Source organism: Pan troglodytes, chromosome 5, assembly GCF_028858775.2.
Source record: "Pan troglodytes isolate AG18354 chromosome 5, NHGRI_mPanTro3-v2.0_pri, whole genome shotgun sequence".
NCBI lineage: Eukaryota > Metazoa > Chordata > Mammalia > Primates > Hominidae > Pan > Pan troglodytes.
Genome location: NC_072403.2, coordinates 62,290,213 through 62,312,608, shown reverse-complemented (window position 1 = coordinate 62,312,608; position 22,396 = coordinate 62,290,213). Strand labels below are relative to the sequence as shown.

At 41.1% G+C, this 22,396-nt stretch overlaps 1 pseudogene; it reads left to right on the top strand.

The window, feature by feature from the left end:
- The first annotated feature begins 8,413 nt into the window (after window positions 1-8,413).
- LOC462791 (protein RCC2-like) lies at window positions 8,414-14,680 on the top strand (annotated as a pseudogene).
- Window positions 14,681-22,396: the final 7,716 nt, after the last annotated feature.

Below are 22,396 nucleotides of genomic sequence, written 5' to 3'. Positions count from 1 at the left end.
TAAAGGATTGTGTTTCTGTCAAGAATTCTAGAATTTTTAACCCCCAAGATGCAGCATGTTAAATATATTTTGTGTTTTGTCCCAAAAGAATAAGGCATTGGGAGTGTTTTTCTTAGAGATGGGATTTATGACAGCTTCTGCAAGATCCTCCAACTCACACAAGACAAGTTAAAAGTTGGCCCTATTTTGAAGTTGATAAAACCATCGCTCTGGAAATATTTCTTAAAGTTTCTGAATAAAACACTTTAGGAAAATTCTTCTTTAGTGGATATCTTATAGCACATGGTATTAACGACCTGTCCCATGAAATTCATTAAGAAGTGGCTTCATGCTGAAAATTGACAAATAATGAAAGTTCAACTGAGGCCCCTTTCAAATGTGGTTCTCCCACACAGTGTGATCTGTTTACTGGAGACTGTTGTGAAGACTGTAAATACAATTCCCGTCTGGGTGCCGGAACAGAACACAGGCTGTCCAGGGCCTGAAGAATCAGTCCCGCATGTGTTCCATGTAATTATGTGTCTGTAGACATATTTCTAGGTTACAATTGTGAGAAATGCTTGAAAACGTTCCAGTAGAAGTGGAGACCAAAACTATGATATTTTTGCAAAACCAATATGTAAGTAAAATACCCGATTTTATGAAATGCTTTCGTTATTTTAACTGGTGGAAACCTGCCTTCCCTCAAAATAAGACTGTAAGAGTCTGACAATACAAGAGAGAATTTTTAAAAATACAGTCTTACAGTGGAGAAAGCTTTTCTTTTGTTTTTTTTGAGACAGGGTCTTACCCTGTCACCCAGGCTGGAGTGCAGTGGCGCAATCTCAGCTCACTGCAACCTCTGCCTCCCGGGCTCAAGTGATTCTCGTGCCTCAGCCTCCCGAGTAGCTGGAACTACAGGCATGCACCACCATGCTCAGCTAATTTTTTGTATTTTTAGTAGAGACATGGTTTTGCCATGTTGCCCAGGCTGGTTTGAACTCCTGAGCTCAGGCAATCCACCTGCCTCAGCCTCCCAAAATGTTGGATTACAGGCCTGAGCCACCATATCTGGCCAGCAGGGAAAGCTTTTCTAAGCAAGATGCAAAATCCAGGAACCATGAAGGAAAGATGGATAAATGTCTGCCCACCAAAAATGCCACAAAGTCAAAAGACAAACTGGGGGAAATAGTTGCATTATAATAGCAAAGGGAAAAATTTTCCTAATTGACACAAAAATACAATTTATATTAAGTAGTATAAATGGCTCTTGCTACTGAAATTTAAGAGTTATAAGACCACATTTCTCCCCTAGTAGTTTGGCAAATGTAGAAAAGTTTGGCTGTACACATCACGTTGGTGAGAACAAGCGGGTGCAGGCCTCCTATGCTGTTGCCAGGAGTGCAAGTTGAAGTGGCCTTTTTAGGAGACAATTTGACAATGTTTATCAGAGCTTTAAGTGCACATACCTTTTGACCTGGCAATACTGCTTCTGGAAATGTACCCAACAAGAATGAGCGCTAACCTAGAACAATTTTCCTGGAAAAATATATTCCCCTCATCAGACCCACGTTGCTTTGCCAACCAAAGCCCCAAGTGGTAAAATAACATTGCCTTGGGGAAGAAATAGAAGGAAATGCAGAGCACAAGGAGGATGTCCTTGGTTTCAAGCCGGCCAGGTTGCTGGTCAACCTGAGCTGGCGTCTAGAGCAAGTATGCAGTTTGTGAACTTAATTCCATACAGAGAGCTGGTCTAGAAGTTACTTGGGACACCGTATTTCCTTTTTCCTTTTCCTTTTTTTTTTTTTTTTGAGATGGAGTCTCCCTCTGTCGCCCAGACTGGAGTGCAGTGGCGTAATCTCGGCTCACTGCAAGCTCCGCCTCCTGGGTTCACGCCATTCTCCTGCCTCAGCCTCCCAGGTAGCTGGGACTACAGGTGCCCGCCACCATGCCCGGCTAATTTTTTGTATTTTTAGTAGAGACAGGGTTTCACCATGTTAGCCAGGATGGTCTCGATCTCCTGACCTCGTGATCCACCCGCTTCGGCCTCCCAAAGTGCTGGGATTACAGGGGACATTGTATTTCCATATAGAGGGAGGGGATCCCTATCACACTGAATCCTCTTGGAAAGAGTGGCATTTGTGACACTCTAGGATTCTTCCTTTATGTTTTGCTCTTTCCCCTTTGAGCCCCATGTTCCCTGCTCCTCCAGGATGATGTGGCCTTCACTCCCTCTTGGGACCATGGCTTCCTTCATATATGGCAGGCAGTTCTCCAAGCACACTCCCACCCCTCCAGTCCTCTGTACTCTTCCATCCTCAGCAAGATGCTGGGACCTGTTAGTCCTATACCAAGGTAGCTGCTCCACCCCCTCCCGCTCAGGAATTCTTAGGCCCTTGCACCCTCTTGCCCAGGAGTGTTTTCCTTTTTAGTTCACATTCATCTCAGCCAGATACAAATGGGAGCTGCAAACACCTGGAATGAAGTCACTGCTGATATGTCCATTAAATCCTAAGGCCCCCAAGAGGCCCAGGGAGGCTCTTGCTTCACCAGCTTCTCCTCGAACGTTGCCTCTTCTCAACTTTTTAAAAATGTCTTAATATTATTGTTAATAAGCAATTCATTTACATGATTCAAAAGTCAATACTGTAAGTAATGTGTACCTGAGAAGTCTTAGTTCCGCCTCTCTCATTTTATTCATTTTCTGTTCTTCTAATGGTTCTTGATATGAATGTGTGTGTGTATACATACAAATAAAGTAAGTCATAACACAGATTATGCTAAATTTTATCCCCCTTTCTTACGCCCAAAGTGTTTGAATATGATATAAACTATACTTCACCTTGGTTTTTTGCACTTAAAAATATCTGGTCATATATATTTTTAAAATTTTAATTGTGGTAAATACACAGAACATAAAATGTACCAAATTAATCATTTTTAAAGGTACAGCTCAGTGGTATTAAATCCATCCACGTGGTTGTGCAACCATCATCACCATTTATCTTCGTAACACTTCCATCTTGCAAAACTGAAACTTAGTACCCATTAAACAATAACTCCACATGTTCTCCTCCCCACAACCCCTGGCAACCACCATTTACTTTCTATCTCTATCAGTTTGACTCCTGTAAGTACATATATAAGTAGGATCATACAGTATTTGTCTTTTTGCTATTGGCTTAGCATAAAGTACTTGAGACTCATCCATGTTACAGCACCTGTCAGAATTTTCTTCCTTTTTAAGGTTGAATATTCTGTTGTATGTATAAGGCCACACTTTCTTTATCTATTCATCTATCAATAGATATTTGGGTTGCTTCCACCTCTTGGCTATTATGAATAATGCTGATATAAACATGGGTACACAGATATTTCTGAAACCTTTCTTTGAGTTCTTTTGGATATCTACTCAGAAGTAGAATTGTTGGCTTATATGATAAATCTTTTTTAAATGTTTTAAAGAACCTCCACACTGTTTTCCATAGTGGTGGCTGTATCATTTTATATTCCCGCCAATGGTGCACAAGTTTCCAAAAATAGCACTAGTTATTTTCTGGATTTTTTGTTTGATTTGTTTCATTTTTGATAGTAGCCATCCTAACGGGTGTGAGGTTTCATTGTGGGTTTGATTTGCCTTTCTCTAGAAATGGCTGATATTAAGAATCTTTTCATGTGCTTGTTGACCATTTTGTCCTTAGCCTTTGCCTATTACAGACCTTGAATACCTTGCCAGCTTCAGCAGTAACAGAAACATTTGGGCCCCCTTCTTTAGGCCACATGTCTATTTGTAATAGGGGAATATACCAGTAATATTTCATTTCCCTACTTCTTTCTGCTGAATGTGTAAAATCATCATCTGCTTCTGAGGTTAGTTCTTGCCATTTCTACAAGCTGTAAAGACACTGCTGAATCATGGTGTCTTTACTACCTTAACTCTCTTTACTTTCTGTCTGACACACTCCTCCAGATTCTGCATTATGTGGGCACCCTAGAGAGGGAGAGACAAGTCAGTAAGTTCTGGGTCTCCTGAAGACATCCATTGTTTAAACAAACCCTGTCAATGAAAGGTTCGCTAATCAGGCCTAGATCTTTTGTTATCCTTCTGCTTCTCCTCTGCCAGGCTTCACCTGCATCTTCCACTGGAGGATGTTTATTGGATATTCCCTTGTAGATGATCAATACTTCCACTTTCGCCAACTCTTGCATTCTGAAACTACCTAATCAGGCTCCAGTTAATTTGTGCTCATCTTTTCTATCTTCCTTTCCCAATATCCCTAAATCAGTGGTTCTCAACTTTGGCCGTAGATTGGCATTGGCTGGGTAGATTTTTTTAAAAGACTGATGTCTAGGCCTCACCCCCAGAGGCTTTTACTTAATTGATTTAACTGTAGCCAGAGCATGGGGATTCTAACGTGCAGCCAGTGTTGAGAACTACTGACCTAAATTTTTGGAAAAATTAATCTTATTAATGAATGTTATTAATAAATCTTATTCACTCTCTATTATAACTTAAAAGGCTTGTCTCAATAGTATCCTAGATTGGGCTATCTCTGGGGTAATCACCACAGTTAGTTCTCTAAGGTTTTATCCTCTGTTAATTATTATTTGCACTTCAGGCTCTCTGATCCAATCACAAATCCCCTTTCCTTCTTACAGCTGTGAAAGCAATGTGTCTCTCTTTTTACCCTTCATATTTCTCTAGCCTGTCAGGAACAGGGTAGAAGAAAATATCTTTCCTACTTCACCCTCAAACGCCTTCTACAAGCAGGAATACATATTGGCAAATATTTGGTTCAAGGCTTGTTGGAAAACCTTTGGAGGCTGATTTCTGTAATTCTAGAATTCTACTAAAAATTATCTGAAGATATGCCAGCTGGTGAATGCTATGTTAAAGATACATATGCAGCTGGAGAGGCAAGATAATTATGAGACTAGCAGAAAAATGAGTAGAAACAATAGTGGGGAAGATTAGCAATTTAAAATGCGTAGAAGCTAAGTCAATTTATCTCTCTTTGGAAACTTCAGAACCCTTTGCTCTTAGGTCAACTTATGGAATCACTCTCACTATGTACCACTTCTAGAATCTGTGACTGTTGGAATTCTCATTCCTTAAACTCAAGGTGCTGTTGAAAGTCATCCAATTATTCTACTATGAAGAGGTAAACATAGTAAACATTTTCCCTTGATACCAGTTAGGGTTTGTGTAGATCTGCTTAGGAGAAAGACCTTTTCTCCAATGACTTCAATCTGTAGTCCTATGAGCTGCTTGGTGAAAATTGTCTTAAGTTCCAACAGTGGGACTGCTTCATGTTGTTTGGGTCATACAAAGACAGGAGGTGTGGTAACAGACAAGCCTCTAAGCAAGAAGTCATAGGACTAGACCTTACCAAGGAGTCAGAAGTCAACATGATTTGGTATAAACTGCAATTATTCAAGTGCAATTAACCTGCTATAACTGGAGCCCTTCAACTTCCTGGAAGGAGCAAAGGATTGTCATAACCTGCCTAGTTCACAGACCCTGCCATGCCTTTGTGAGGCTTTTCTTAGTGCCCTAACCTCTTAGTTACCTAACCTTATCAGTTTACTGTTTAACTCTTGATAGTAGAATAATTGGATGACTTTCAACAACATATTGAGTCGTTTTCCAAGAATCCCGTTGATAAGCTTATCCACTGATGTCCACCTGCCAGCCTTCCTGTCTACTCATGAATTGATCATCACTATGCCTAATGGACAACCCCAACTCTGCAGGTTAGATACGCTCAACAGCCTACCTGTGTGGCCCCAGACATCGAGTTCCTGCCTCCAACTGGGCTTCTTCCCAGGACATATCACTGTGTGTTTTTCCTCAGTACCTACCTCATTTTAATGAGTCAGCCTGGTCTCAGGCCCCAGCCTTGCCTGGCCTCATCCTACCATAGGTCTACAAGCTCATGCCTGACTTCAGTGGTGGTAAAGATCATCAATGTGGAGCAAGACTCTAGAGTTCAGGTTCAAATTATGCTCTGCTACCTGCTAACAGTGAGGCTTTTCCAAGCCTCATTTTTCTCAGGCACAAAAATTGAGAATGAACAGAAATTACCTCATGGAATTGCTATGAGGTTTAAACGAAACAGTCTATGGAAAGCACTTAGCGCAATGCCTAACATATTTTAAGTGCTCAATAAATACAATACATGTTATCTGCATTATTTCAGTTGCAAAAAAGATAAACATACTCAGTTTAGTTCAAGAAACAGTGGGGCTTGTTGAAAGGCTACAGATAAATTTCACAGAAGCCAGTTTCTATGTAGTAAGGACAGATGGATGTCCAGGAAATGGGAAGTCACAGACAACCACTCCCTGACTCTCTGATTCTGACTCTGTCTCTCTGTCATTTCTGCTTCTTGCTGCCTGTTGACTTCTCTCTACTGATTCTCTGAGTACCTTTTTTCTCAGCTTATTCACATCCTGTGGTAGACTGCTAGTTGTTCTCCAATATCCATTCTTTTTTTCTTCCTTTAACAATAGAGCCCTTTTGTTTAGTTGGACACATGGCCTCCTTGGTAAACATTATATTTTCTGGACTCCCTTGCAGCTAGGTGTGGCCACTCAATCAAGTTCTGGATTCATGTACACGTGGCATATGTAACTTTGTCGTCATAGGAGAGGACAGCCTCCTTTCTGCATCCTTTTGACTGCGACATAAGTATAGTAGTAAGCTATTTTGGACTGAGCCACCCTAACAATGAGTAGGCCAGAAGTCTAGGTCCCCAGCAATGGGAAATTGCTATCTCAAGTCTGGGTTCGAGAAAAACAATATCTCCTACCTTTTTTGAGGCATTTTATTTTGTCTTTAATACAGTGGTTGAATCTGTGTCCTAACAGATGAATCATTTACTCTCAGGGGCTTGGGTAGCTTTGCCCTCTCTTATTCCCAAATCAATATCACAAACACTCATCATTGTCCAACTGACCCAAACATTTAGTCTTCATTTCCAAATTCTGATGAGAAGGAATCTGATTGCCCAAGCTCAGGTCAAGTATCTAGCCTGGTCTAATCATCTATAACTGAAAATAACTGGGGTTTTGGGGTTGAGTAGGGAGGAGGCAAGTCACGTGGTACAGAGAGCTGCACCAGCCAAAGACTGTCAGTGTCATAGGTTCACTGATAGTAGGATATAGAAGAGATAATAATTACTGGCTTGCCTAAACCCATGAGGTGTTATATTATACAAATACATAGAAAATAAGCTTTTGTTAATTTTTTTTAAAAAAGCTTCTAACATATGTTGTGGATCAGTACATATTCTAGGCAAACCCCCAGAACCCTCTACTTCTGTAGGACTACCTAATAGTCACTGAATAAAATGAACATCCTGCACAGATGATAAAGATCCTGAATCATCAAAATATGCTTCAAATATGTTTATTTACTGAGTTGACAAAGCCTAAAAAGTATACTTATAGAATTTTACAGACATGTCTAGCCCAATATTTTATCTAAGTTAATCAGAAAACTCAACTTATTCAGTTACTTTATACTCTGCAAACTTAAGTTACCCAAGATGTTATCTGTGAAGTTGTTTAGCTATGACATTGTCAAAACCTTTTTATGATATGTAACTAAACTGGTTGCAATTTGTACATTTTACTTCCATAATTTCATACTTAGGTTTAAGTGTCATACTTAAAACTATATATCAATATCAAGGAATAATGTGAGATTATTGGAGATATAGTCTCTGAGATGTTCCTTCTCAGCGAAGCCATTTGATTTCTACCAAGCCTATACAGCAGCTTTTCCAAAGGTGTGTTCTGCAAACCACTGGTACTCATAGATATCACAGGACAAAAGGAATTCCATTGTAAAATAAATTTGGAAAAGATGCTACAAGTTATATTTCCCTGCATGTTATGCAAGTATATGCTGCAAGTTATATTTCCCTGTTAGAGTCTCATAATGCTATGTGTAATGAAGGCTCTGAGACGTCCGGCTGAACCAACACATGTGACATTTGTTGAACATTGTTTAATCCCATTTTTCCTCAAAATTTTACACCTTGGAAAATGCTGTGTACATGTGTGTACTGCAACAGGCAGGGCAAATGCAACAATGAGGCCATGGGCAGAATTTTAAGAAACAGAGGCCAAAGTAGCTTAAGCAGGGATGAAGTTGCTCAAGAAAGACAAATTTTTAAGCCATAAAGGACTATATACATGTCTAAATAGAGCTAAAAAGTGTGAAGAGACATATATTTTAATTCGCCACCAGGGTTATGGCCCTGCCTAAAAACACAGACATTTGTCTAATACTTTATCATTTACAGGGCAACTACAGATGTATATAAAGTACACTTAATCCTCATATTAACCCCATGATATGAAGTGTTGTTCTATTTTTTAAAGGAGAGAGGTAAATGTTAGAGTGGTTAGGGACTGGGCCTAGGACATGAGGACCTACAGCAAGGAAAAGATAAAGGTGAGATTACCCTGCAAAAGAAAGGCTGTCTTTAAATAAGTTTGGAGAGGCTCAATACACCATAGATCGTTGACCATTCTAAACTATTGTCAGTAGAAAAACTCCTTGGTCTTAGATTTCACCAAACCTATTTGCTTGCAACACATTTGTTTAAGGTTATTTTTTTTTCCACATTAATTTTCTATCAACTTTCTAGGGAACATACTTTGAAAATAGTTGCTCTGGATCATTGATTTCTTACTGGCCAAAGACAAGAATTATCATGGCCAAGAACTTCCCATAAATCATGGCCTATTAGTCAGACATTCCTGGAACTGGATTAAGGTTTACCTTTGTGGTTTATATAAAGAACACCCTTGCCAAGTAATTAATATGCCCTGATCTCCTTCCCCACTGCAATTTGCCCAAATTACTTGGGTGTAACTTAGCTTATAGAGGGTTTCCTCTCGTGCGTGGTTTCCAAGAATGGAGCCAGGTTGGTGCCTGTGCCACAGGTTGCTTAAAACATTTGGAATCTTATTTACCTTCTGGAAAGTAAATGGGAAGTATGGGTCAAACTTTAAAAACGAATACTCCAGATGAAAAGAAACTGATAATCATACCCAGATGTTAATTTAGTGAATGCATCTCATGTGATGCCATGGCAATGGCAAATTCCAGTGTTTGGTGGACCAGTGTGGGGAATGTTTAAAGTCTTCCTGACTCCAGTGAAAAGCCAAGAGTTGTTTGTTGGGAAGGTCTTGCTTCTTTCGGTTGCCATTTTTAAGTAGACCAATCTCCAGCCAGTCTATAGAAGTCATTATAAACACATCGAAGGATTACTCCAGGAAGGGTACCTAAGAGCATATTGTAAAAATGCAAAAACACAAAGACATACAAGCTACGATCTTCACCTTAAAAGCATTTTTGGAGAGAAAAGTTGATGTCATTTAATTGATTTTGATTTAAACTTTCCTCTAATGCATTTTCATTCTGGGTGACTAACTGAAGAAAAGAGGGGCAACTTTGAGGGAATATTTACACCCTCAATCTTTTAAATGTTTTAAAATTAAAATCCACAGTTCCATTATTTCTTCTGTTCTTTTTATGTTTTCTCTCCCATTCATGGTTGACACAGATAGTATGGCATATTATTAAGTCTTCAGCTCCTGTGAGCCTCAGTTTTCTCACATCTAAAATGAGAGGATGGGGCCAGAAATTGTTTAAGGTTTCCTTGGATCTATGATTTTAGTGTAGTTCCTGGCCATGGTAGATACTGGATAAATAATTGTTGAATAATTCTGTATACTTAGTCACATATTTTGACCTCTACCAAATACAATAGTTCTGCTATCTGGCAGACCCAGGTTAATATCTTGGCTCCACAATTTATTAGTTCTGTGAACTTGAGCAAATTACCCTGCCTAAGGCTTTTTGGCCATATCTATTATATGGAAAGAAAGTGCTCACCTCATTAGGTTAGTAGAGGATGAGATGAGTTGGTCTCCACAACCCTCAGGGTAATGTCTTTGATACAGCAAGCATGCAACAGATAGTTGCTGGTATTACCATATTAATAGACACTTATAAGAAATAAGTATCAGTAACAACAGGTCCATGGGAATTTCCACAGACAGGAGTTTCCACAGAGCTAGAACCGTTCTCTTTATGGGTTCTTGTCTGCCTCAGATGGCATCCGTTACAGTGGGGAATGTGTTCATAGTTAGAAAGTTTTGCTATCTCCATGCTCCTAGTTCCTATAAAATCACTTGCCTCATTGTGAATGTTCCTCATCTCCACCCCACCTTCTCCATCCCTACCCCACAGTCTCTGCCTTACCATCATCTGGCTGACTCCTGTACATTCCATTCTTGCCAGCTTTGTAACCTGCCCTTTCCTATTCAGGGCACTTTCCTGATCATGGCACACTGCCTACGCTGTGTCCCTCTTCTCAGGCTTTCCCACTGAATGTGAGTTGCTTGACCATTTTGATTTTGACTATTTTATTCACCACTCCATCCCAAGAACCTAAGCACATAATAGGTGACCAACAAATATTTGCTGAATAAACAAATAAGGTATTCATTTCTGTTCCTGCTTTTAAGACAACTTGGTTTCAGATGAATGCTTCAAAATACTAAGATAGCCAAGTGTCAGGTCTTTTCAGTGTTAGATAAGTTCCAGGATGTGGATTATCCAAAGACTATGTGGTGAACTCTATAGCACCCTTCATGCTTATGTTTGAAAATGATTGCTGTTTTAGGAATTCAAAAGATGAAGCTACATTTTAAATTATGACTCAGAAAGAAATGGTCAGGTTTTTCATTTCTCCTTAACTTTCTACACCCTTTATCAGATATGGCACATCAGTAGTCCTCTCCAACTAATGCATAGCATATCTCTTTTTTATCATGTCATCAAAGAACTAGAGGTTGGATAAACATTTGAACTTCAATGGCTTGCTTCTTGCATTGTAAAGTAACCACTTAGGTGCAACTTAAGGTTATTCTGTACCATTTATAAACCAACAAGATGATGAAATGTCCTGAGGCTGCAAAAAGTAGCTGAGAGTAAACTGCAAGACAGATCTGTTTTAAAATACAGGGTCTTCCTTCCCTTTGACAAGGAGAAGAAATGTCAGCTATCTGTAAGTCTGGCTCTTATGGTTGTTAAAACTGATGCGGGGATGACCACCAAATTTATTTCATTAAAATCACCTGAAACTTCTTTTAATATCTGTGTCTAAAAGAGTTTCATTCTTTGGAGACTACATTATGAAGTACATTTGTTTGAAAGCTAATTCCAAAAGAACACATTTTGGCTTGGCTCATCTTCAATGTAATAAATAACCTAAAAAGAATCACTAATGTCATATTTTCAGATGTTATCAAGATATTTAATATACAAATAAGTAGAATTTTTCAAAACTACTATAAGTGGTCAAGAAAATGTTTATGCAGTGGTCAAATTTAATTTAAGCTACAGATCTATGTGACAGTCTGAATGGTATTGTGAACTTAGAAATAACAGTAGAGATCTTGTCCAGGAACAATGACTTAATTTATTCACTCTTTGGTGAGTGGCTACTTTGTGCTCATTGCCTTGTGCTCATGATGTACTATTCATTCATTTATTTATAAATGCTTTCAAAAATATGCCTTGAATATAGATGTGCCAGGCACAATTCCAGATGCTGCTGATGAACAAGTCACACATGATCCCTGCCACTAAGTAGCTTACATTACATGATGGAGGGAGTTGTAAAATATAGACATATAAGAAACATGTGCTTCAGACTAATCTTCAAAGAGCAACCCTAAGATAAATAGCAAACTTTTCAACAAAAATTATGAAAGCAGAAGTTAATGGAATGATATTTTTAAGTGCTAACAGAAAACAAACCTGCTAGTCTAGAATTCTGTATTCTAAAAGAATTTTCAAAAATTATAGCAAACCAGACATTTTCAGTCAATTAGAAGTTGAGCAAAGCTGTCATTAGCAGACCTGCAATACAAGAATTACTGAAGTAAGTTCTCTGGGTTGAAAGAATAATTTTTAATTATCCCAAATAATTCCTGTTTGTAAGATACACATTAAATATAAGGACTCAGATAGGGTGAAAGTCAAAGGATGGTAAATGTATACCATGCAAACACTAACCAAAGGAAAGCTGGCACAGCTATGTTACAAACAGACAAAGTATACTTTAAGACAAAGAATAATACTAGATATATAGAGTGACATTTCATGATAAAAAGGGTCAATTCAGCAGGAAAGCACAATTCTAAATGTATATGCATCTAATAATGTATCTTTAAAATATATAAAACAAAAATTGTTTAAACTAGAAAAATTCACAATCATACATGTAGATTTAAAAATACCTCTCTGTAACTGATAAAATAAGAAGACAAAAAGGCAGTATCCCAAAACTGCAGCATACATTCTTTTTCAATCAGACCTGGGAAAACCCCAAAATTATATCAGCCTTAGATGATGAGAGGGCACTTTGACTAAAGTATTGATATTAAACCAAAATATAGTCACCTGAAAATTGAATTACGATAATATATTCTGGGAGTAACATAGGCACTATGTTAAGCCTAGGGAAATCCATAAAAATGAGGTACAGCGTTTTCCTTCAATGAACTCATACTTTAATAATAATAACCAAGGTTTACACAGCACTTTTTGTGTGCGAGGAACTATTTCAAATGCTTTATTTGTATTAATTCCCCCAAGAACCCAGTGAGGTGAGTTATTATCTCCCATTTTACAGACGACAAAACCGGGGCACTGAGAAGCCTATCACTTTATCAAAAGTCATCCCAGCTAATAAGTGCTATAGCTGGGATTTGAACCCAGGGTTCTGGCGCTATCCCATGTTCTTATTACCTTTAGCCCTCTTTGAGAGCGTGCACTTCTTTTCTTACTAGGATTTAGGGTTGGATAGAAGTACTTTGGGAAGTGTACCTGGTGAGTGGGCTGGATCCCTCTCTGGGCCGGGAAAAAAAAAACCCTCCGATCCGTCTTTTAATTGCTTCTCTTCGTTTTTTTCTCTCCGATTTCTCATCACTCCAATTAGCCCAGGAAGAAGGCGGCGGCGGAGGCGGCCTGGGAGGAGCCGAGCTCGGACAACGGCACTGCCCGCGCCGGGCCCAGGAAGCTCGGAGGTCCGGCGGGCAGGAAGGGCGAGGGCCCGAGCGCTGCAGCAGCAGCCGCGGCTGCGGCTGCAGTGGTGACTAGGACCGCGTGGAGCTCGACTGGGACCCCTGCGGGGACAAGCGCGCGGGGCGCCAAGGAGCGCGTCAAACTTAAAGGGTCAAAGTGCAATGGGCAGCTTTTGATTTTGGGGGCAACTAACTGGGACATGATTGGTCGAAAAGAAGTGCCTAAACAGCAAGCTGCTTACCGCAATCTCGGTCAGAATTTGTGGGGTCCCCACAGGTATGGCTGTCTGGCGGGGGTCCGGATACGGACAGTGGTCTCAGGTTCCTGTGCTGCACACAGCCTCCTCATCACCATGGAAGGGAAGCTGTGGAGTTGGGGTCGAAATGAGAAGGGGCAGCTGGGACTTGGCGACACCAAGAGAGTAGAGGCCCCCAGACTCATCGAGGGTCTCTGCCATGAAGTGACCATGTCTGCAGCATGTGGGTGGAACCACACCTTGGCCTTGACGAAAACAGGCCCTGTGTTTGCGTTTGGGGAGAACAAGATGGGGCAGCTGGGCCTTGCCAACCAGACAGACGCTGTGCAGCCCCGCGCAGATAATGTATAACGGCCAGCCAATTACCAAAATGGCCTGTGGGGCTGAATTCAGTATGATAATGGACTGAAAAGGAAACCTCTGTTCCTTTGGGTGCCCTGAATATGGTCAGCTGGGACACAACTCGGATGGGAAGTTCATCTTTGGGGCACAGCGGATAGAGTACGACTGCGAACTGGTTCCCCCGCAACTGGCCATATTCATTGAGAAGACGAAAGACGGACAGATTCTGCCTGTACCAAACGTGGTTGTGTGAGACGTGGCCTGTGGTGCTAACCACACGTGGTCCTGGACTCCCAGGAGCGAGTCTTCTCCTGGGGCTTCGGTGGCTATGGCCGGCTCGGCCACGCAGAGCAGAAGGACGAGATGGTCCGCCGCCTGGTGAAGCTGTTTGACTTCCCTTGGCGTGGTGCGTCCCAGATCTATGCTGGTTACACCTGCTCCTTGGCCGTCAGTGAAGTGGGTGGTCTGTTTTTCCGGAGGGCCACCACCATCTCCCGTGAATCTGCCATGTACCCGAAAGCAGTGCAGGACCTCTGTGGCTGGAGAATCCAGAGCCTGGCTTGCGGGAAGAGCAGTATCATTGTGGCCGCTGACGAGAGCGCCATCAGCTGGGGCCCATCACCGACCTTCGGGGAACTGGGCTAGGGGGACCACAAGCCCAAGTCTTCCACTGCAGCCCAGGAGGTGAAGACTCTGCATCCACAGTCTTCATTTTCTCAGAGAAGGTCGCCATGGGCTACTCACACTCCTTGGTGATAGCAAGAGACGAAAGTGAGACCGAGAAAGAGATCAAGAAACTGCCAGAATACAACCCCGAACCCTCCCATGCTTCCGGAGACTCCTCCGACTCCATACCTCTGGCGGCAGCTGTCATTTCCATGTGCACTGGGACTTCGTGAAGTGAAATGAGGAATTTTAAAAAGCGAAAGTCGACCAAAGGTGCATTTTTGTTTAGACTCCTTGAGGTTCCGTTTTACAAGTGATCCAACGTTAACCACCTTTTTTTTCTATGCTTTCCAAAGTACGTTTTTCCCCTTAATGTCGAATTAAAATACTTGCTCATAGTTGACTTACCATTCCTACAGAAGAGGTAGAAACTTTGAGCTATCTAGGGTTTTTTTTTTTTAAGTTTTTTCTTTTTTCCTTTCCTGAATACACTCCCCCAAACACCCCCTTTCCAGTTTTAATTAGCATCCGTGATCCAAGCAGATGCTACATGGAAGAGGAATCGCCATTTACTCAGAAAAAATAGTCCTTTACAGGAACCGGCAGCAGCTAGGCAAAGTCAGTCCCTGCCCGCCCGCCTCCATCCAAAATCACGCTCGCGTGCTTCGGAAGCATACGGATCACTCCTTCCCCGCTTTTTTTTTTGGCAGATCCCCCTAGGCCGGCGTCGGTTCTGTTTCTCCCCTTGGCGGCCTGTACGCCCACAGCCTTCTGGCTGCAACATAGAGAATGTGCCCTGGCCCCCCTGGTGGGGGAGGGGGTCTGTGTTTAGCCATTTATATCTACCTCAGCTGTTAAAGAAGTCCAAATGAAAATCAGTTGGTGGTAGAACCATGGGGACTTGGGGGTGGGGCAGAGGTGGAAACATTTGTATCAGCTGAGTCGGCTTCGTGGCTTCCTGTTGGGCCCTGGCTGAGCCTTGTTACACGCACTCGCCAATTAGAGATTGATCAGCCAGCAGTTAAGTGGATTCTCTAGTCCTTGCAAGAAGGATCAGCCCTTTCCATACCAGCCTTGATCACCTTGTGCTTTGGTCTCCTTTTCTACCCCACCTGCATCCTGCCTCACACTGGCCGTCCTGTTGCTGAGACTCGGGGTACCGTTCTGCTGACTCAGCTCCCTTTAGTCACGTTTGGTTGGCTCTGGTACTAAATAGTTGGGATTACTGAAGAGTTCCCTTCCTTGCGCGTCAGCACTGATGCTGTGGCTGCCACCCGTGTCCCCGTCAAGTGCCCGAGCTCTCTGCCGTGTGCGCTGTGCTGAGTGAGTTATGAGGTGCCTTTCCCGGAACGCTCTTCTCGCCTGGACCCAAAAGGGGGGACAGCTCTGGCTGGGGCTCTTGGTTTCCAGAGAGGGTCTGGACTGGTTTGGGCGCTTTAAAATAGATATTTAGTTCAGTGGTGCTTATGAGGGAGATGGGAATAGAACATAAGTGAGTGTGAGACTTGGGTGGATGGGAAAGTTAAATTTTGGTCTCTTCAAGTGGTTTTTTTTTTTTTTTTTTTTTTTGCTTTGCTATTGTTACCGCTTGTCACTGTCTCCATGTTAAAATGCCAAAAATGATCTAGTTGTTGTTGCTCCACCCCAGTCTCTCCTTACCGTGACTCCTGCCCTTGGAGGCCACATAGCAGTGTCTGTCGCGCCAGTCCCAAGGCCCTGTGGGAGGAGACTGGCCTGCATCTCTCTAAGACTTAGTCTGAGGCCCCGCGCATCTCTTGTTCTGTATTCAATCAGTAGTCCAGGGGAGAAGCTTCTGCCAATTCAGAGCTTTGCTAAACTAACCTAATTTGTCCAAATCACCCCAAAACCACCATTTCTGACTCAGGCTTCCATGCGATAACCTAATCCGTTTCCCTGGACAGTTCTCTTTCCTGGAACGCAGCCCAGGCACCTGTGCTTCTGGCACCCTTGAGGTCTCCCTTTGAGTCGTGGTCACCGAGAGGGTTGAGGAAGCAGCACTCGAGGTCCCAGCCTTTGCAGGAGCTAGACTTAGATCTTCCGGTGGCCAGCCCCTTCTAGAACCCTAGCCAGGGTCTGGAGCAGGAAAGGGGCCTTCGAAGTGAAGACTGCCTTGTCCCACACCTCCTTTTGGCTTAGATTGCAAAATGAACTTCCTAATGGGTTAAATCCTTTAAAACAAGGAGTTGGGGAGAAGAGCGTCGTGCACTCCTAGAGAGAGGTACACAGTTGCCCTGCTGTGAACGTGTTTGGCGCTGACTCCGCAGGCAACTCACTGGTCTCCCAGCTCAGGAAAAAGAATTTGAAAGAGGCTTAGAGTGAAGGGGAATCAAAGAGGAGGTTGTGATTTGGTCGAAGGTGCCTGGTTTAGTGCTGTAATTGTCATATACATACATAAATACATATATATTTCTTGGAGTAAACATTTTAAATAAACGACATCATTGTCTACTAAAAAAAAGAATTTGGGAAAAGGAGAATGGGGGGATTTTCCCCTCAGGATCCCTTAGGGACCCATCTTTGGAGCTTCAAGGAAGCCCAAATTTTCCTAAGTAGTCAGTAAAGGAGTAACCATCTTACCCTCCGCTCTGAGGGCTGATCTGCAGGATGTGGTCTCTGGGTGCATATTTAACCTCTAAAATAGAGGGGGTATTCCTGAGCTAGGCATCTGCACACACTGAGTTTAGATGTTTTGTCTTAGATGAAGCAATTGCTCATTCTAGAACCTCAACCCTGTAGCACACAAGGATAGCTAAATAATAAATTTTCCTAAGTGAATTTCTGGGGAGGCTGGCAATTGAATCTTCCTCCTTCCAGAACAACAGTACCACTGGCAGCATTTGCAAAAGTCCCAGTAATTAGATTAATTTACTAAATGCTACTGCAGATTCAAGGAGTATTTTAGACTTGATTTTATTTTGCTGGGTATGCTTTGTTTATTTCTTTATTACTGCCATGGTTTAATTAATTTTTCTCAATTTTACACTGGCCTTTCCTCCAAGGAGTCTGAGAGGTTCCCTCTCAGTGAGAGCTTCTTGTTCATCTTTGGTTTTTGGCATAGGAATTTTTCTTTACATTTTTGCTGTAGGGTTTCTCGGTCTGGGCACTATTGACATTTTGGGCCATATATATCTTTGTCATGCCGGCTGTCCTGTGCATTTTGGAATGCTTGGTGGCATTCTTGGATTTTAACCACCTGATACCAGTAACATCTGCACCTTCAGTTGTGACACCAAAAATGTCTTCAGACAATGTCAAATGAGGAGGGAAGAACCATTGCTTTAGTTCATGGTTCATAATAGGAAGAAAATTAAGTACAGTCATAAAGTCTCAGTTATTAAATATCTACACAACCAACTCCAGTGCAAATGGCAGACACCTGCAAGCTCCACCTTGGATGATTGTGAGATCTTACAGCACAAACTTAGCCAGCTTCTAGCCCTGGGCCAGGCATAATGTCTTCAGAAAATATTTATTGAAGGAATTTTTTAAAGTGAATGATTAACACATAAAAATTATTTTTAATGCCACAAATTTAGGGTAACTTGATGTCATATAAACCAAATAATGTGACTGGCTTGTTTAATTTTACACTGAATTTGCTGGCTTACATTCATTCATTTGTATATTCATTTATTCTTTGGCTCAGCAGATCTTGCTACACGTGAGCAACCTGGCCTAATGGTTCATGGCATGGGTGCTGGTGCTGTATTACCTGGGTGCAAGCTCTGTTATTGCTACTCATTGGTTTTATGACCCCAGACAAGTTTACTGAACTTTTTGTGCCTTAGTTTCCTCATCGGCAAAACAGAGAGGATGCATATGCATTGTACATGACTTAGAGAGTTATTATAAGAATTCGGTAACTTAATATATGTTAAGTGCTTAGACTGTTCTCAGACACCTAGTAAGCAGTATATGTGTTTGCTGTTATTATACCTAGTTGAGAAGGTAAAGAAGGATAAAGTAAAAGATGTGCATCAGAATAGCTCTAATTCGGGGCAGAATATAATACCTGTTGTAAGAGAAATTCAAGCTAAATATGACAAAGAAGCAAGATTGTAGCCAATGGAGGGATAGAGAAAGCAGAGATAGCCTCATGACAGAGGAAATGTTTGAGTTGGGCTTTGCGCAGGGCATCTGAGGGGGGCATCTGGAGGAGGCAACAATAGAATACATGAAGAGAATTTCTGGTGGTCCTATTGAGCTGGAATTTAGGAAGATGATGAGAAATAGGTCTGACGACACAAGTTAGGGATTGACTGAAGGGTTTTGTAAAGTCTGAAACTTAGTGGGGCTGGGCTTTGCATTGCTGTTTCCTTACTTAGTAGCTATGTCCTAGACATGTTATGAAACCTCTCCAAGCCTCAGATTTCTAACCTTAAAGTGGGCAATGTTTACCTCCAGAATTGTTGTGAGGATTAGTAGAAATAATGAAAAGGAAGAGTTTAGTACAATGCCCATACACAGGATTTATCATTATTATTATCCTGAAAGACAGCCTGAATTGGGAAAGAAAAGGAGGGAAAAAGCAGAAGTACTAGGATATTTGTCTATGCTGGTTGAACAGAGACAGGTACCTTACAATGCTTTGCCAGTGACAAAGCATGGTGGTGATGACTAGAACAAGAAGCCAGATAACACTTATTTGATGAAACAAAGTATGTCAAGTAACTGCCCCATGCCAGGCACTGTGTTGCATACAGAGGATAAAACAAGTAGAATCTAGTCTATACTTATAAGTGAGAACATGGAATATTTGACTTTCTGAGTTATTTCGCTTAAGATCATGGCCTCCAGTTCCATCCATGTTGCTGCAAAAAAACACATGATTTCATTCTTTTTCACAACTAAGTAGTATTCCATGGTGTATGTATGTGTGTGTGTATATATATATGTGTGTGTGTGTATATATATATATGTATGCATATATATATGTACATATATATCACATTTGCTTTAATTATTCATTTATGGACACAGGTTAATTTCATGATTTTGCTATTGTAAATAGCGTTGTGCTAAACATGTGAGTGCAGGTATCTTTTTGATACGATAATTTTTTTCCTTTGGGTAGATACTCAGTATTGGGATTTCTGGATTACAGGGTGGTTCTATTTGTAGTGCTTTGAGAAAGCTCCACACTGTTTTCCATAAAGATTGTATGAATTTACATTTCCACCAACAGTGTATAAGCATTCTCTTTTCTCTGCATCCTCACCAACATCTATTATTTTTTGACTTTTTAATAATAGCCATTCTGACTGGTATAATATAGTATCTCATTGTGGTTTTAATTTGCACTTCTCTGATGATCAGTGGCATTGAACATTTTTTTCTTATACTTATTGGCCATTTGTATGTCTTCTTTTGAACAATGTCTGTTCTTGTCTTTTGCCTACTGTGTAATGGGGTTATTTGGTTTTTCTCTTGTTGAATTGTTTGAGTTCCCTGTAGATTCTAGGTATTAGTCCTTTGTTGGATGCAGAGTTTGCCAATATTTTCTCCCATTCTGTAGATTGTCTTTCATTCTGTTGATTATTTCTTTTGCTGTGCAGAAGCTTTTTAGTTTAATTAAATCCCATTTGCCTATTTTTGTTTTTGTTGCATTTATTTTTGAGGCCTGAATCATGAATTCTTTTCCTAGGCCAATGTTCAGAAAAGTTTTTCCTAGGTTTTCTTCAAGAATTTTTAAGGTTTCAGGTTTTGCATTTAAGCCTTAAATCAATCTCCAAAATACCAAGTTATTTTGTTTTTGCTTTTATGTAAAGAAGGCTGTGAACATGAGAGAGGGCTGGGGGGTATATGGCGCTTTCATAAAGCACAGGGAAACTTCTTTAAAATTCTTTTTCCTCATTGTATTTCACATCCACTGTCTCAACTCCTGCAGGTGCTTTAGTGTCTCTCTTCCCAGATTCCCACCTCCTCACCAATTTGGCTCCTCTAAACCCGATGCTGCAGACTTTCTTTTTTCTCCCCACCCACCCTAGCTCAATTCTTTATTGCATGGATTGAGTTCACCTTTCCTATCTCTCAGTTACTACTGGTTCTCCCAGTCCCTAGATTTTGTACAATCAATGGCCCAGGGTTGACTAAGCCAGTCAGGATCTTTCCTTCTTAGGAATATGGGGTAAGGAGTGAGGAAGAACGGTCTAGGAGTCTTATTAAAGGCAGAAACAGGGAAAGAGGCTACAAATACGCATTGACTAATGATTTTGGACCCTGTTTTAATGAATGAATAGAAGTGGTTCTTGCAAGAGTCTGACTGAATTCACTGAATGACAAGTTTTTTAATGCATGTGGACACAGCCTAAGGGAGCTGTCTCAGTTTGAACTGCAGAATTTTACCAACACTTCTGTCTATTATTACATTGTCAGTGCTCTCTGGTCAAAGACAATCATGAATCTGCCTATAAATGTAAGAAAGTTTGGGTTTATCCATTTGTTGCAGTGAAGATAATCTCACTCCGTGGGAAATTGTGGGGTGTCTTGAAAAGGGGGTGTTAGAAAAGACTTATTATAGGATTTGGGTGATTTTGGTAAGAGTTCAAGGAAGTAGGATTTTATTCTGGATTAGATGCTGTGAGGAAGCAGAGGTAATTCTATGATTGGTGATATTAATAATTCTTCTTTAGGAAGCACAGAAACATAACCTCACAGTGCTTCACCCACTTACCAAGCTAACCCCTTGTTGCCACAATCTGAAAACATAAGGTAAAAGATAGTCTTAACTCATTTATTTTTGGAGGTCCTTTAAAACTATCCTCATTTTGATTCTTGCCCTTTAAATAGAGAGTTAAACATGCTATTTTCTTAGTCCAGTTAGACTTATCCAATAAATAATACAGTTTCTCATGGAATATCTTTCCTATTTTTAATTTTTAAAAGCCGCTCCAGAAAGTAATGATTTGTCTTCATGGGCTTGGCCACAGTTTGCTCCAGACACAATTTCATGCCCTCCTGGGTAAGTCTGTGGTTGACTGGACAGTAAATGAACTGCTTGAGCAGGATGCCGTTTTTCAGGGCTTGTCTATTTAAGAAAGCTAAGTGACTTTTCTGTCATCTCGGGCGCTTTGACCTAAGTAAATGGTTCATATAGTAACTGTCATCTCAGCACATCTTCTCTCAAGTCATTTTTGTTGTTGTTGAAAATTTCCTCTCACACTTACTTTATTTGTCTATCATACTGATCCTTTAAACACCAGACTGCCAACTTAATTCGACTCAGTGTATGATTGTCCTTTAACAAAAATACACATTATGCTTTCCACAAATAGATTATAATGGAGTGGTGTTTGCTGCACAGCTCTTGACCTCCTCTTGAACTGAGCATCCAGGGTGACTTTCCTGTCTTTGCCAAGGTTGCCTTGCTCAGCTCTACTATTCCCTGACTCCTGGCTGGTGGAGGGAAATGGTTCTTGAGGAGGTTTCAGCACATCCATCAGCTCATATCTCCAAAGAATTATCAGCCAAGTACAGTCCTCTTAAGAGTTCAAAGGCCTTCTTGGCCTTGTGGATAGGCTTACAAAGGACAATAGTCTTTTAAACTTTGCTACATGCTTTTATCATTTGAAGGATGCCAAATACTTGGATTTTTTAAATAACAACTAAGAAAATTTCACAATTCTTCGGTTATCATTGGCCTTTCTTTAAACCAATAAATTGATCCTGTGTGACACCAAATGATTCTTTCTGGCCTCTGAGCAGGATTCCCTTCTAAAACTGTAAGAACTGCAGTTGCAACCAGGTCCTTGATGGATACTGCAGGTCAGAGCTGCTTGGCACACATACTTGGCTTTCTAGGATCCCTTGGGTTTTGTAACTAAAGCCAGCACTTATCTAGCATTCCAGCTTTCATGGGGAAATGGAAAACAGTCTACAGGTCCCAAAAGTAGGAAAGGGCCTGAGCCTTTAGTGCTCTGAGGAGGATGGCTCCAACAGCCCCTCTAGTGTGAATGGGTTCTGACAGCCCCCCAGGAGGTAGCAAGGCACTGCTCAGTTTCTGCTCATTTCCATCTGTA